Genomic DNA, 14,760 nt, shown 5'->3' with positions numbered 1-14,760 from the left:
TTTTCTGACCACAGACACACATCAGGCATTGTGTCAGAGTACTTCCGCTATTTCAGAAGTTGTTGAATATCCTTTCAGTGTTGTTGGTGTGCAGTATCTTCTGATAGGAAAACTGCAAACTGATAATTTGGATTCACGGCTTAGTAGGTATCGTCAATTATCGGGTGGAAACTACAATGTTTCTGTAACCCAGGTATTTGAATCTGAAAAGAAGTTGCGTATAATGTGTGTTTTGGAAATAGTCTGCAAAATATGGCCCAGTAAAATTTTCTCCAGAAATAATGAATGACATAAGCATCTCAGATGTAATGTCTACGGATGTTGACGCGAATCCGTTTGTAAGTGTTTTGAACAACATAGGCAATGAAAATGTTGATGTACACCAATCTGTGCTTCTGTATGTTTGTGGCTGTGCAGCACACAAAACAACACAATTGCTCAGTTGCACAACATGCACTGATTTTGGTTTGGGCACACACACCACAGATAAATATTTTGATAACCTTGTCCGAAGTGGATTGACTGTGCCATCAGATATTGTTGTGGAACTTGGCACTATGCAGATTTTAATATCTGAACAGTATGAAACAAAATTCCTCACTCATCAAAATAAAAAGCAGTTACTACTCAATCTGTTTGGCCAAGGTGTTGAATCACATGATTCTCTGCAAATATTTGTAACAGATTCATGTCTCTGTGGAAGGCTGCTTACTGATATTTACAAAAAGCTGGTTTGCATCATGTGTAACATTGTTAAATAATTATTCAAAATGACCATATAATATGTTCCAAGAAGGAGGGAGGTAATAGAAAATTAAAAACATTACATAACTTTAGACACAAAATTATGAAACTTCTTTCTTACCCGTAACCTCAGTCCTTAAATGCTCTGATTAGTACTGGCAAGGAGGTGTCCACAATGAAATAAACTTTAATGCACTGATAAATTACAGTCATGATTCTTATGCAAATCCTACAGCAAGGTCCCCAGTTCATTCTGACTCAGAAATATGTGTGAAAGTATCTAAATAGATTGTGTATGACCTGCGATTAAAAACAAAAAATCTAACATACTAATGAACAATACACAAAAAACGTTTGTTAAAAATTATTATTATTATACCACCCTCATATATAAAGGTGTGAAAGATATGTTGCAGCTGTCAGAAACTTTTATATTAGTTTGTCATTTATATAGGAAGGAACATGATAATACATTTCAAATAACAGACTGAAATAATTGCAAGTGTGCAAATAATGTTAGTAGGCACCTCACAAAATTGTTTGCTGAACTTGTATCTCCAAATCTCGGGTAAGAAACGTCATAATATACTGCTATGAAGCACATGCGAGTTATTGAAAAGTTCATCGTTGCAAGGAAATGAGAATAAAATGCATAATTCCGACATAAAGTCGGCGCAATACTGCGAGAAATTAGCTTTTCTTTGTTATTGTGTTATTTATAGGGACCAAATCTACAAAAAAAGAAAGTGATTGCGTATTTATAACTGACACGTCGTCTGCATTCAACGAAATCTAAACTTCAGTCTCAGCCTAGCTGGTCACGCTAGCCGGCCTACTGACGTCACAGGCTACGACCTTGTCAGCTTGACCACTCCGGCCTCTAATACAGGCTGGCGTGGTTAAGCCTTGAGGAAGATTGTGTCCATCTTGTTGGATACCACACAGTAAGAGGTAAGCTCTGTCTGTTGGTATAAACCTGATAGTCAGTCCTTAGTACTGTGGTCAGTGGTACATTAAACACTAATCTTCACACAGTGGAAAGTCCATTACATAATAATGACAATGTTATGAAAAGGGTAGTTACTACTCATCACATAGAGGAGATACTGAATGTATGTTGTCTAATTGTGATGAGTGCCTGTTTGGTTGAAAATTTTGTTTGACAATCTTTTTGTTATGCCTAACTGGGAATCAGCATCTCCACTTTATAGTGAGAAGCACCTATCATTTTTGTAATATTGTCAAACAATCGTCCTTTCTGATTGTTGTGAGATGACAAAGCAATCCAGGTACAGTCAGTGTGACTATTTTAAACCAGACAATTGCTTTTTTGTTATAACCAGTGCTTGATTTGTGATGGTATACCATACTGATATCTCTGATATGAAACCATTAAAATAATGTTTTAAGACATTAATAAAAAAACAGTCTATGGTAGGTCAGAGTACTGATACTACTACTACTTTACAAATCAAGCACTGGTCATAAATCTTGCTACTTCTGCTTGTTTTATTTCTTCAAGATTATGTCATATCCAAAATGACAAACCAAATAACGTATCTAGAAGAACGTAGTGTTCATTTTCAGAGCCCATTATATACTCTCATCGACTGATTAATCTGAAGTTACAAGCAGAGGAGAGGTGATGTGCGGAAAGAATCAAAGGAAAAGAACTGAACACACGACAAATAAGAATCTGTGTATCATTGGCTGAGTGTGTTCCAATTGGCTCATTATACCTCATTCTAAACATATACACAGTGTATCTTTGCTGAGGTTTATAGGACAGATGATTATTCAGTATTTCTTCATCCCATTCACATTGCTGGAAGTTATGCAGTCAAAAGACTAGTTCAGTAGCATCTGACTGCAAACCCAGAACTTCATGGAATATTTACTCACAACAAGAGAGATATGTAGGTTCAAGTCACAGCCCGGCAGAAATTTTCATGTCGCTAATACGTATTACATATTTACCTAATGTTGCTGATGTCTAACAGTTCACAGTAAGCAAATAAACGTTGAGTAATTGGATATACTATAACAAAACATTCAACATTCCCTGTAGAGCCAATAACAAAATATTTTAATTCTATATTTTTTACAGTTTTACTTTTGAAGAAATGTAAGCAACTCAGTCAAAAAATATTATACTTTAAACTATAATCATTAGTGGATGGACCAATAAACAGTTCTCAATAGTGTGTGCACTCCCCCTCCCTCCACCCCGTCCAAGACATACACACACATGATATAACATTATGCAATGATTCTGTAATTACTTTCTCTGTGTGGGGATGGGAGCAGGGATTGTGAACAACACACATATAAAATGGGACAATACAACATATGTAAAATACATAACTCCTTTTGCAATAGACAAATTTATTGTACTGCAGTTGTTTTTAACATGTCATACTAAAAAAAAAAAAATCACATACATTGGAACAGTAACTCCAACACAAGGGATACAAGTGTCATCCATTTCAGTAATGATCATCGGTATATGCCATGGCCTATCCTTAGTAACCGTCACAAAAACTGTAGGGTGGTGGCAGAGAAAGTTTAGTTGTACAGTCCTGCAGTTCTGGCTTGGTACTGGATTGTGATGTGTTTCTGAAAATAAATCAAAGGTATACTGAATGAATTATCAAATACTTTTTGATAGAACCTGCAGTATAGAGAAGATCTAATATAAGTAGAATATCATCACTACACGACAGATTAGAAAAGTATTAAGTATGTACTAATCAGTAACATGAATTTTGTATGTAGAGTACACCACTCTGTCGCCAATGAGATACAAATCAACATCCAATGAAGTACCCATGAGTAAAATAATCTACATCTAAACAAATAATAAGTTGTCAAATGCTGAAGCACATATCCAGCTAATCTGATCACATATTGCATCAAATTGTAAGTGAGAAGCTGGAGATAGATGCTAATGATTAACAACTGTCATTTTGTGGGTGCATCTTCAAGGCATTAAGCATTCTCACAGCACCTTCACAATATATACATTTACTGATGTGGCATGACATAAAAAAACAATCACAATTTCACTATTCTTCCACTCACTGGCAATAATGACATCACTGCAAAACTAGTATTCACCCGAAATTCAAGCACACAAAATACTCAAAAATTTAACAAAAAAATTACAAAAATGACAACTACCAGTGTTGTAAATTTCACATGACCTATACATCTCAAATGAAGACATCGATACCAGTAACCCATACAGAACTCAAATACTCAACACAATTGTCACTTGAGTTACACAGATCCAACAAAGCCCTCGATACCACGAACCAACCACTCCAAAACATGGTGTTGCAAATTTCACTTCACCCACCTAGCTCAAACAACACTTTCACTTACTCTATCTAAACCAAAGTTCTCAGTACAACAAACCAAACCATGCTCATATGACTAATATCAGAAATGTATCCTAAACAACAAAGGTACATCAGTACCCATGATACCTACCAATAACAAGCCAACAATTACCGAAGACTAACAAGGAAATACCGAAAATTCATGAAATATTTCACCACCACCAATTTCAGTATACACAAACAACTTCGACTATTGCAACAAGCAATGAGCTACTCATGAATATCTATATCTTCTTCACCATAGAAGAAAAGAGAAAAATATTAAATCTCCGACCACAAGAAACACATGGCACTAATATTTCCAAACATAAAAATGAATCCATCCACCAAAATATGCAAATTCAAAGTAACTCACCAGAAAGCCAGTACAAATTCTTCCAATACCAACATGAAACATTCAGTTCATGTCGAACTACTCACTAACAAATATACAGCACAACAGAGAGCCACCAAATACTACAACACACAATCTACAAACACAAAGATTCAAAAACATCAAGGCTCACCATGACATTACGGGTCAAAGCAGATGGGTGTACCATCAGCACCTGACCTTGTGCGAACAACCTCATGTCAGCCCCAGGTAGGAAACAGTAATGAGGCAATGACTGTCAATTGACAAGAAAACAGGATTAAGTTATCAAGAATGAAAGTTAATTACTGTTGGAACATTTGTTCAGAGATTGCATCTTTTTGGTACAACCCAAGAAGGCCAGTACTGTCTGCTTTCTCACTGTACTAGCCCACAAACAGCATACTTCTATTCAGTCTGTCCTACAGCATTTTCTTTCCAAGCAGCACAGCTAATATCTAACAATTGTCCATTCAAACATTGAAATTCTAATGCTTACATCCTAAACCATTTACTCCCTAGTGGTAATTATGACCAATAAGGATGAGTGAATTTACTAGACACTGATTTGATATACGAATTTCCCACAGTATCTCCAGTTTTGCTGCATTTCTCTTCCTGTTTTAGCGAGTTTCATCGCTATATACTTCAGTGCTAAAATTAAGTCCAGAAACTTCATTAATTAACATCTCAACATGTTTAAACGAGAGTTACATTTGAAGAAGCTTTCCAACAGCCACTACAACAGTACTAAGTTGCATACAACACAGCTACGAAACTAAATCTGTCGTTTATAACGTTCATGAGCACAACACTACACATGCAGCTTGAGTGCATACGTCACAGTATTGAATAAACACTATACATTAATATTCTATGGAAAAATACAATATTCAAACCACAATAATTTTAACTGATCAGCTTGTTTGCCTCCCAGAATGCGAATGTATATTAAGTTTCCTGTTTTCTCTCCAACAATTTTGCATTCCGCTTTTCGTCTCTTAGAAATCACAATACCACAAAACCTATTACTGAGTTACCACAAAAGTTCCATGCGGCATCTACCACCTTGACAAAAACAATAACAAACACAGATCTTTCTGCCTGCCAAAATTTTTTTTTCTTCCTTTATTGTATTTCCCCCTGAAGTGGGTGGGCTGGCAGCAGCTTATTACACTGCTCTGCAGCCTACAGACTTTTTAAAATGTAAGGAGAAGTTAAGAAACAATAAAAGCAGGTGATAAAATCAGCACTTAAATTGTAAAACGGCGGAAAATCGGGGAAAGTTATAACCTAAAGCAAAGGGTTGGCAAAGCGAATAACAATACACAGGATGCAGACAGGTAACATAGTAGACAGACAATTAAAACACATGGCGACAGTCTGGTTTCTAATTGCAAGAGATCTAAAATCACACCCAGCGACAGTATGAAGTCCATTCGCAACACGTCGGAAAAGACACACAACACTGAACACTCACTGTAAACACTGCACTAAAATGTCATCACAAAGAGGACACACCATAGCCTAGGTCAGGAGGGGGGGGGGGAGGTGGGGTGGACCTGGACAGATGAGGGGAAAACAAAGAGGGAGGAGTGGAAAAACGAAAGGGGGAGAACCAAAGAAGAGAGAGGACCCGTAAGGGGCGGGGAGGGGCAGGGCAGACGCGAGAGGGAATGAGAAAAGGCAGAGGAGGGAAATGCAAAAGGACTCAGGGGAGAGAAGGGGGGCAGAGAGAGGGTAGGTGGGGAAAAAGGAGGATGGAAGGGGGGGGAGAGGGAGCCCAAGAAAAGGATGGAGGAAAGGAGGGGGGTGAGGATTGGAGTGGATAGGAGAGATAAATGGAGGGAGAGAGGGCATCATCCGGGAGGGGGAGTTGTTGGAAGCCACCTTAGGAAAGGAGATAAAGGGTGTAGAGATGAAGGGAAGGGGGGGGGCACTACAGTGAAGACATGGCAGGGGATGGGAGAGGAGAGGAGCAACCAGGGGGTGAGGGGGATCAAGGCGGTGGGAGGTGTAGAGCATGCAGATATGTTTGAGGAGTAGGAGCAGATGGGAGAAAGGAATGAGGTCATAGAGGATCTGCGTGGGGGACGGGAGGCGTATACGGAAGGCGAGGCGGAGTGCACGACGCTCAAGAATCTGGAGGGACTTATAGAATTTGGGATGGGCAGATATCCAGGAGGTACTGGCATAACAGAGGATGGGATGGATTAAGAATTTGTAGGTGTGGAGGATGGTAGAGGGGTGCAACCCCCATGTCCGGCCAGCGAGGAGTTGAGGAGTCAGAGGCGGTTGTGGGCTTTGGATTGGATGGAGCGGAGATGAGGGATCCAGGTGAGGTGCCGCTCAATGGTGAGGCCAAGGTAGGTGAGGGTAAGGGTGAGGCAGACAGGATGGGCGCAGATGATAAGGGAGAAATCCAGGAGCCAGAAGGAACGAGTGGCATGACCTATGATGATTGCCTGGGTCTTGAAAGGATTGATTTTCAGGAGCCACTGGTTACAACATGCGGCAAAAAGGTCAGGTGATCCTAGAGAAGGCGTTGGGACCGTTGGAGGGTAGGAGCGAGGGTGAGGAATGCGGTGTCATTGGTATATTGCAAGAGGTGTACTGGAGGGGGGGGGGTTTGGGGTATATCTGCCGTGTACAGGAGGTAGAGGAGAGGGGAGAGGACAGAGCCCTGCGGCACACCTGCAGAGGGGTAGAAGGTGTGGGAATTGGCATTATAGATGGTAACATAGGAGGGGTGGTGGGAGAGGAAGGAGGCAATCAGACGGATGTTGTTGACAGGAAGGGCGTAGGTTTGGAGTTTAAACAGGAGACTGGATGCCAGACATGGTCGTAGGCCTTTTTGAGGTCAAGGGAAACAAAAATGGGGGAGGAGTTGGTCATCAGCAGAGACCTGTAAAAATGTCGTCTTTAAAGATAATACTCACAACACCTTCAAATGGATGTGGTAACTCGTGTGAACTACGTCACTTCCCATGTTTCGCTGTCGCTAGAGTCTAGTGGTTGAACGTGTTGCGAGCATTATCTTTGAAGACGACATTTCTGGCGGGCACAAAGATCTGTGTTTGTTATTGTTTCCATCGAGGCGGTAGATGCTGCATGGAACTGTTTTAGTAACTCAGCAATAGACTTTGTGCTATTGTGATTTCTAAGAGATGAAAAGCGGAGCACAAAATTGTTGGGGAGAAAAAGGGAGAAGTAATTTACATTCGCATTCTGGGTGGCAAATAAGCTGATCAGTTAAAATGTTTGTGGTTAGAATATCATATTTTTCCATAGAATATAACTTTATAGGATTTATTTGATACTGTGACGTATGTACTCAACCTGCATGTGTAGTGTTGTACTCATGAATGTTATAAACGGCAGATTTAGTTTCATAGCTGTGTTGTATGCAACTTAGTACTGTTGTAGTAGCTGTTGGAAGGCTTCTTCAAAGGTAACTTTCGTTTAAACATGTTGTGATGTTAAGTAATGGCGTTGTTGAACTTTATTTTTTGTCTCTGAAGTATATAGCGATGAAACTCGCTAAAAACAGGAAGATGAATGCAGCAAAACTGGAGATACTTTGGGAAATTTCTATTTTCAAAACAAGATGCTGAAATAGCAGGTAAGGAGTCATATGAATATCTCGCCTGACATTCAGAAAATTCGTAAATCAAATGTGTCATGTAAATTGACTGATTATTATTAATCATAAGTACCATAAGGGAGTAAATGGTTTAGGATGTATTATTTCAGTGTTAGAGTGGACAATTTTTAGATCTTAGCTGCACTGCTTAGAAAGAAAATGTTGTAGGACAAATTGAATAAAAGTATGCTGACAGTCCCATTTGTGGGCCAGTACAGTGAGAAAGATCTCCTACATGCAAAGCAGGCAGTACTGGCCTTTTTGGGTTGTCCCAAAAAGATGCAAACTCTGAACAAATGTTCCAACAGTAATTAACTTTCATTCTTGATAATTTAATCCTGTTTTCTTGCCAATTGACAGTCATTGCCTCATTACTGTTTCCTACCTGGGGCTAACATGAGGTTATTTGCACATGGTTAGGTGCTGATGCTACACCCATCTGCTTTGACCCATGATGTCATGGTGAGCCTTGATCTTTTTGAGTCTTTGTGTTTGTAAATTGTTTGCTGTAGTATTTGATGGCACTCTGTTGTGCTTGATGTTTGTTAGTGAGTTGTTTGGCATAAATTGAATGTTTCAGGTTCTTATGGAAACAATTTGTGCTGGATTTCTGGTGAGTTATTTTGAATTTGCATATTTTGCCTGATGGATTCATTTTTACGTTTGGAAATATTAGTGCCATGAGTTTATTGTGGTCAGAGATTTAATATTTTTCTCTTTTATACAGTTATGAAGAAGATACAGATATTTATGACTAGCTCATTGCTTGTTGCAATGGGCAGAGTTGTGTGTATATATTGAAATTGGTGGTAATGAAAAGTTTTCATGAATTTTCGGTATTTCCTTGTTAGTGTTTGGTAATAGTTGGATTGTTATTGATAGGTATCATGGGTATTGATATACCACGCTGGTGAGGATAGATTTCTGATGTTAGTCATGTGAGCATGGTTTGGTTCGTTGTACTGATAACTTTGGTTTAGATAGAGTAAGTGGAACTGTGGTATCTAGGGCTTTGCTTGAAGCATGTGGGTGAAGTGAAATTTGCAACACCATGTTGTAGATTGGTTGGTTCCTGATATCGAGGGCTTTGTTAGCTATGTAGGTCAAGTGTAAATTGTTTTAGGTTTTTGAGTTACTGGTATCAAGGTCTTCATTAGAGATATATAGGTCATGCGAAATTTACACCACCACTAGCTTACATTTTTGTATTTTTTTGTTAAATTTTGTGGATTTTGTTTTGCAGTGTTGTCATTATTCTTACTGTCATTTATTAAGTTTGTCCTCTTCATTTGTTTTTCCTGATAGTTCCATTCTATTGCTGAAGTTAAATACTACACATGTTATTTATGTTTGTTCGTAGGTGTAATGAGTGACATTGTCATCACCATATTGCATGTGCTTGAAATAGTGTACACTAGGTCGATGGCATTACTGGTCGAAACATGTCTTTATGCCAATCTATCTTACATAATATAGAAGTAGATCACTTTATATAAACTGATTTTGTTCTTCAGATATAGTTTGTGTGTGTTTTGATTAATTAAAAATAGTGCTATGTTCCAAGGATCATTGGTCTGTTTCTACCAAAATGGTGTAGTTTACATTGGTTTTACACTCGGTACTCTTTTTTTGTGTTTATGGCTGCATATTGGATATTTACACAATACCAGCCAGCTTATTGGATGAAAAGTAATAATGATGAACATATTGGTCTGTGTCACTGCTCATGTTACTGTTACAGAATATTTACATCTACTTCTAAATAGCACAAGCAATCATAGTAGTCTTTTATACCACAAGGTTTTTGTTAAATATCCATCTTTAGAGAAGTTGCCAGAGGAAGCAATTTCAGTTCAGATTTAAATTTGTGTAAATGTTCACAGTAGATACTTGATTTTGGTTTTATTCTTCAGTTTCTATTTACCATGAGTGGTTTTAAACTGATAAGTAATTTATCATCAGATGGTACATATTTATTGTATATTGTGGCTATTGTTGAATGCTTTTGAGAACTTTCGGCAGACTTAGTGATAAAAACTATTGTTATGTTTTCTTCTAAATTTTGATTAAAATAACTTCTTGGTTGACAGACAGCTATGGTGGGGCAGGGTTGTTCATTATGTACATCCTTCCACATACTTAGAATGAGCAAAAGCTGCACATGCAATGAAAATAAAGCAAAACATATGTTCAGATTTTTTTTATTATTGTCAGCAACAGTGGGAAGTACGTCAGTGGGGTTGGTAGACAGAGCAACAGTGGGCTCTCCCTCTACTGTGCCTGGGAAAGCTGTGTGGTGCCTAGAAAGTTGGTCATTATAGGGGGCACATAGGTGTCAAGAAAGAACTGCGCTTGGCTGACTCCTAGCCACTGCCACAATCATAGTGTTGCTTTACTCAAGGTGTAGTGTGGTTGTGAAAAATCCATTCAAGCTGAACTGTGATTTGCACTATCAATACAAGACAAAAATATAATTTTTGTGTAAACTTTGCATCCTTACCTAAGAACTAACAAAATTGTGTACTATGGTATGAAGATATCTGAGAAGCTCCCATCTAACATGCAGCAAATAATTAGTTATCTCAGCCAATTCAAAGTAGATTTTAAAACATACCTCATTAGAGACTCCTTCCACTGATTATCTTAGTGCAGGGATTTGATTCCTTCATTAGATGGATGGCAAGTAGTGTTCTGTAAACTGTCCTGTGTAATTACATATTTAGGTTATTCTTTTCTTTGAAAAAATACTTGATTAATGAAGTAAATATTAATTTTCTGACAAGACAGCCTGCAGCTACCTAATATAATTGAATTAGCAGCAGCTGTCTTTCTAATTCACTAGAACACATTTAACTGGTCTCGAATGAAAAACAGCCCCCAGTTGCGCTAAATTATGTTTATTTTAAACCTTGACCATGGTTTCAGCTATAATAATATAGCCTTCTTCACAAGTCATACACACTAATAACTGAAAAATGTCTTAGCCCAGCAACTGCATCAAGACCAATAAAATAACTTCAACAGACATAAGCCTGTTTCGAACATAAGTAAAATTACATGTGACACTGTATGTCCTCTGTCACTACCTCTGTTATACTACAGCCACTGGGCTAAGACATTTTTCGTTTATTAGTGTGTATGACTTCTGAAGAAGGCTATATTATTATATCTGAAACCATGGTCAAGGTTTAAAATAAACATAATTTAGTGCAACTGTGGCTGTTTTACATTCGAGACAATTTCGTAATGGTTGCTGTTGTCACTGCCATGATGAAAATAATGAGACATTTAACTGGTACAAACAGACTTAGTATTAAGCACTATTGTGATAGTTTCTTGTTAAGATAGTGTACAGCTTAAGCAATGTTTGGTGGTTTTTTTATTAAAGTGTGCCTTCACTTGTTCCTTAGCCCTGTAGGTTCACCTTCATGGTGGGATGTACAGAATACAATGAATGCGTAGAAGAAATATCTGTTCTTTTGAAATTGTGATGGTTTATTTATGTCAAGCCAAATTAGTAAATGTATATAATGTGAAGGTGCTGGTAGAATTCTTGATGCCTTGAACATGCACCTACATAGTGACTGTCAGTAAATCCGTAGCATGACTATCTGCAGCTGCCCACTTGCGATGTGAATGCAGTACATGATCAGATTAGCGGATTCTGTCTCACCATTTGACAACTTAATACATGCCCAAATGTATGAGTTTTACTCTTAGGTACTTCATTTGAGATTGATTTGTATCTCATTGGTGATGGAATGGTGTGCTCTAGATACAAAATTTATGTTACTAATCAGTACGTACTTAATTCTTTTCTAATATGACATGCAGTTTATGTTTGTTCTTTTCATTACTGCCAGGTTCTATCAAAAGTATTCACTAATTCATTCAGTATACCCTTGATTTATCTTCAGAAACACATCACAAATCCAGTACCACACCAGAACTACATGATTGTACAACCAAATGCTCTCTGCCAGCACCCTATTTTTTCTGGGATGGTTACTAAGGATAGGCCATGGTGAATACCCAAGACTGTTATTATATATTTTACCATTTGTGCAAAATTAATGTGTCCGGTAATATATTAATGTTATGGCACTGTCAATAAGAGTATCATAGATACACTTTAAAAAAATCAAATGGTTTACATTCCACTGTGAAAACTCACTGTTATAAAATGTTTATTGAAGTGGATAACACTTGTATATCTTGTGTTGAAGATACTGTTGCAGTGAATGTAATTTTTTAGTATGACATTTTAAAAACAACTGCAGTAAAATAAATTTGTTTATTGCAAAAAGAGTTATGTCTCTTACATATGTTATATCATCTCATTTTATATGTGTGTTGTTCACAATTCCTGCTCACATCCCCACCCAGAGAAAGTAATTACAGAATCATTGCATTCTCTCTCTCTCTCTCTCTCTCTCTCTCTCTCTCTCTCTCTCTCTCTCTCAGTGTGTGAGTGTGTGAGTGAGTGAGTTCTAACACATACAGCCAATGATACACAGCTTCTCATTTGTCATGTATTCAGTTCTTTTTCTTTGATTCTTTCCATACATCATCTCTCCTCTGCTTATAACTTCTGATTGGTCAGCCTGTGAGAGTATGTAATGGGCTATGAAAATGAACTCTTATCTACAACAGTTTCTTATATATATGTGTAGTTTGGTTTACCTTTTGGATGCGACATGATCTCGAAGAAATAAAACAAGTAGAAGTAGCAACAGCTATGACCTGTGATAGATTTGTAAAATGGAAGAGGTACCAGTACTGTGACTTACCAGAGCATACCATCACAAATTGACCACTGTCTATAACAACAAAAGCAGTTGTTTCGTTTAAAATAGTGAGACCAGTAACTGTACCTGGACTGCTTTGTCATTTCACAGCATTAAAAAAAGGAAGATTTATGTTTGACAGTATTGTGAAAAGGATAGTTGCTACTCACCATATAGTGGTAGCACAACAAAAAGACTGTCAAACACAGCTTTCGGCTAAACAGGTCTTCATTAGATTTAGACAGCATACAACACACAAACGCAACTCGCACAGACGTGGCCACACACACACACACACACACACAGAGAGAGAGAGAGAGAGAGAGAGAGAGAGAGAGGGAGAGAGAGAGAGAGAGAGAGATTCTGATGAAGGGCTGTTTGGATGAAAGCTTTGTCTGACAGTCATTTTGTTGTACCTTTCTTGATTCCGCATCTCCATTATGCATTTATTATAATGTCCAGTGTTATGTGTTTCTTGTCAGTTATGTCCTTGTTCCTCACAGCCACCCAAAGAAAATGATAATCGAAATTGGTCTTATGAAGTTTTGTGTGGTGGAGGGTATCATGTATGTGTTAATTAACGTAATCATGGGTCTGCCATGATAGATTCATCATTGAGTCAACATAACAGAATTAAAAAATAATTTGAAATTTGTGTTTGGCCCTGTATGGGATCTGAACCCTGTCACCTTCATCTTTTTTGTTGTAATAAATTTGGTGACACTGATGCAAAACTTCAAAAAGAGTACACTAGATAAAAGCTCCATGTATAAGGAGCAGTCAAATGAAAACAAGGCTGTTGGAAAAAGTAAGTAAACTGTTCAGTATTTCAAAAGTAATCACCATAGCTGTGAATACATTTATGCCACTGTGAGACAAGATGGTCAACCGCTTTATGGAAAAATGTTTGCAGTTGTCTACAAAACAATGATTGTACTCATATGTGCACCTCTTGGTGTGAACCAAATGAAAGACCAAGAAAGTTTCTTTAAGGCTCCAAAAATATGGAAATCACATGAGGAGAGATTGAGACTGTATGGAGGTTGTGTGAAGGCTTCCCAGACAAAACTCTGCAACATAGTTTAAGAAAACAGCTAATAAAACACCTGCCATGGTTGTATTGAGTACACTGTAGAAGTTTCGCTGGGAAACACTTGCATGTTCTCCATAAAGTCCCAATCTCTCCCCATGTGATTTCTATATTTTTGGAGCAGCGACGAAAGACATTCATGGCTGTCCCTTTGCCTCAGATAAAGAGGTATGTACCTGGCAACTGCTGTCATTTTTCCACAAAAGTGTTGACCGTTGTAAGGCAATTACTTCTGTATTAATGAATAGCTTACTGACGTTTTTCTCCGCCTTTTTCATATTAATTTGGCTGCCCTCATATGCCACTCTCTCTTAAGTTTGCTTTTGTAGTGCTGTGTACTATGTATACAAGTGCTGTGTGCTGGGTTAAAGATATCCCAAATTAGGTAGGTTTTCATAATCCTGCTAGATTATCTGCAGTGCTAAAACAATCAACAGTAGCTTCATAATCACTGATTGATATGCACCACTTGGGATTTGAGAAGTGTAGACTCACTTTTTTGAGCTGGGGGCAGCAAATATATGCTTCTATTGTACAAATGAGGAACTTGAAACTTAGCCAGTTGGAGTAACTCCATTTCCTATAAATCTACTTCTTACATTTCTTTTTTATATTATGCTGGTAGTAGATGTACCACTTTTATATAAAACACCAAAATTTGTATTTAGATGATGTTTCAGTAAAATTCATTATTCATGAGTTTATCTGTGTTCTTTTAATGCCAATGGTATAGTTAATTTTTC

The sequence above is a fragment of the Schistocerca cancellata genome, chromosome 11 (genome assembly GCF_023864275.1).
Source record: "Schistocerca cancellata isolate TAMUIC-IGC-003103 chromosome 11, iqSchCanc2.1, whole genome shotgun sequence".
Lineage (NCBI taxonomy): Eukaryota > Metazoa > Arthropoda > Insecta > Orthoptera > Acrididae > Schistocerca > Schistocerca cancellata.
This window is presented reverse-complemented; position numbering follows the sequence as displayed.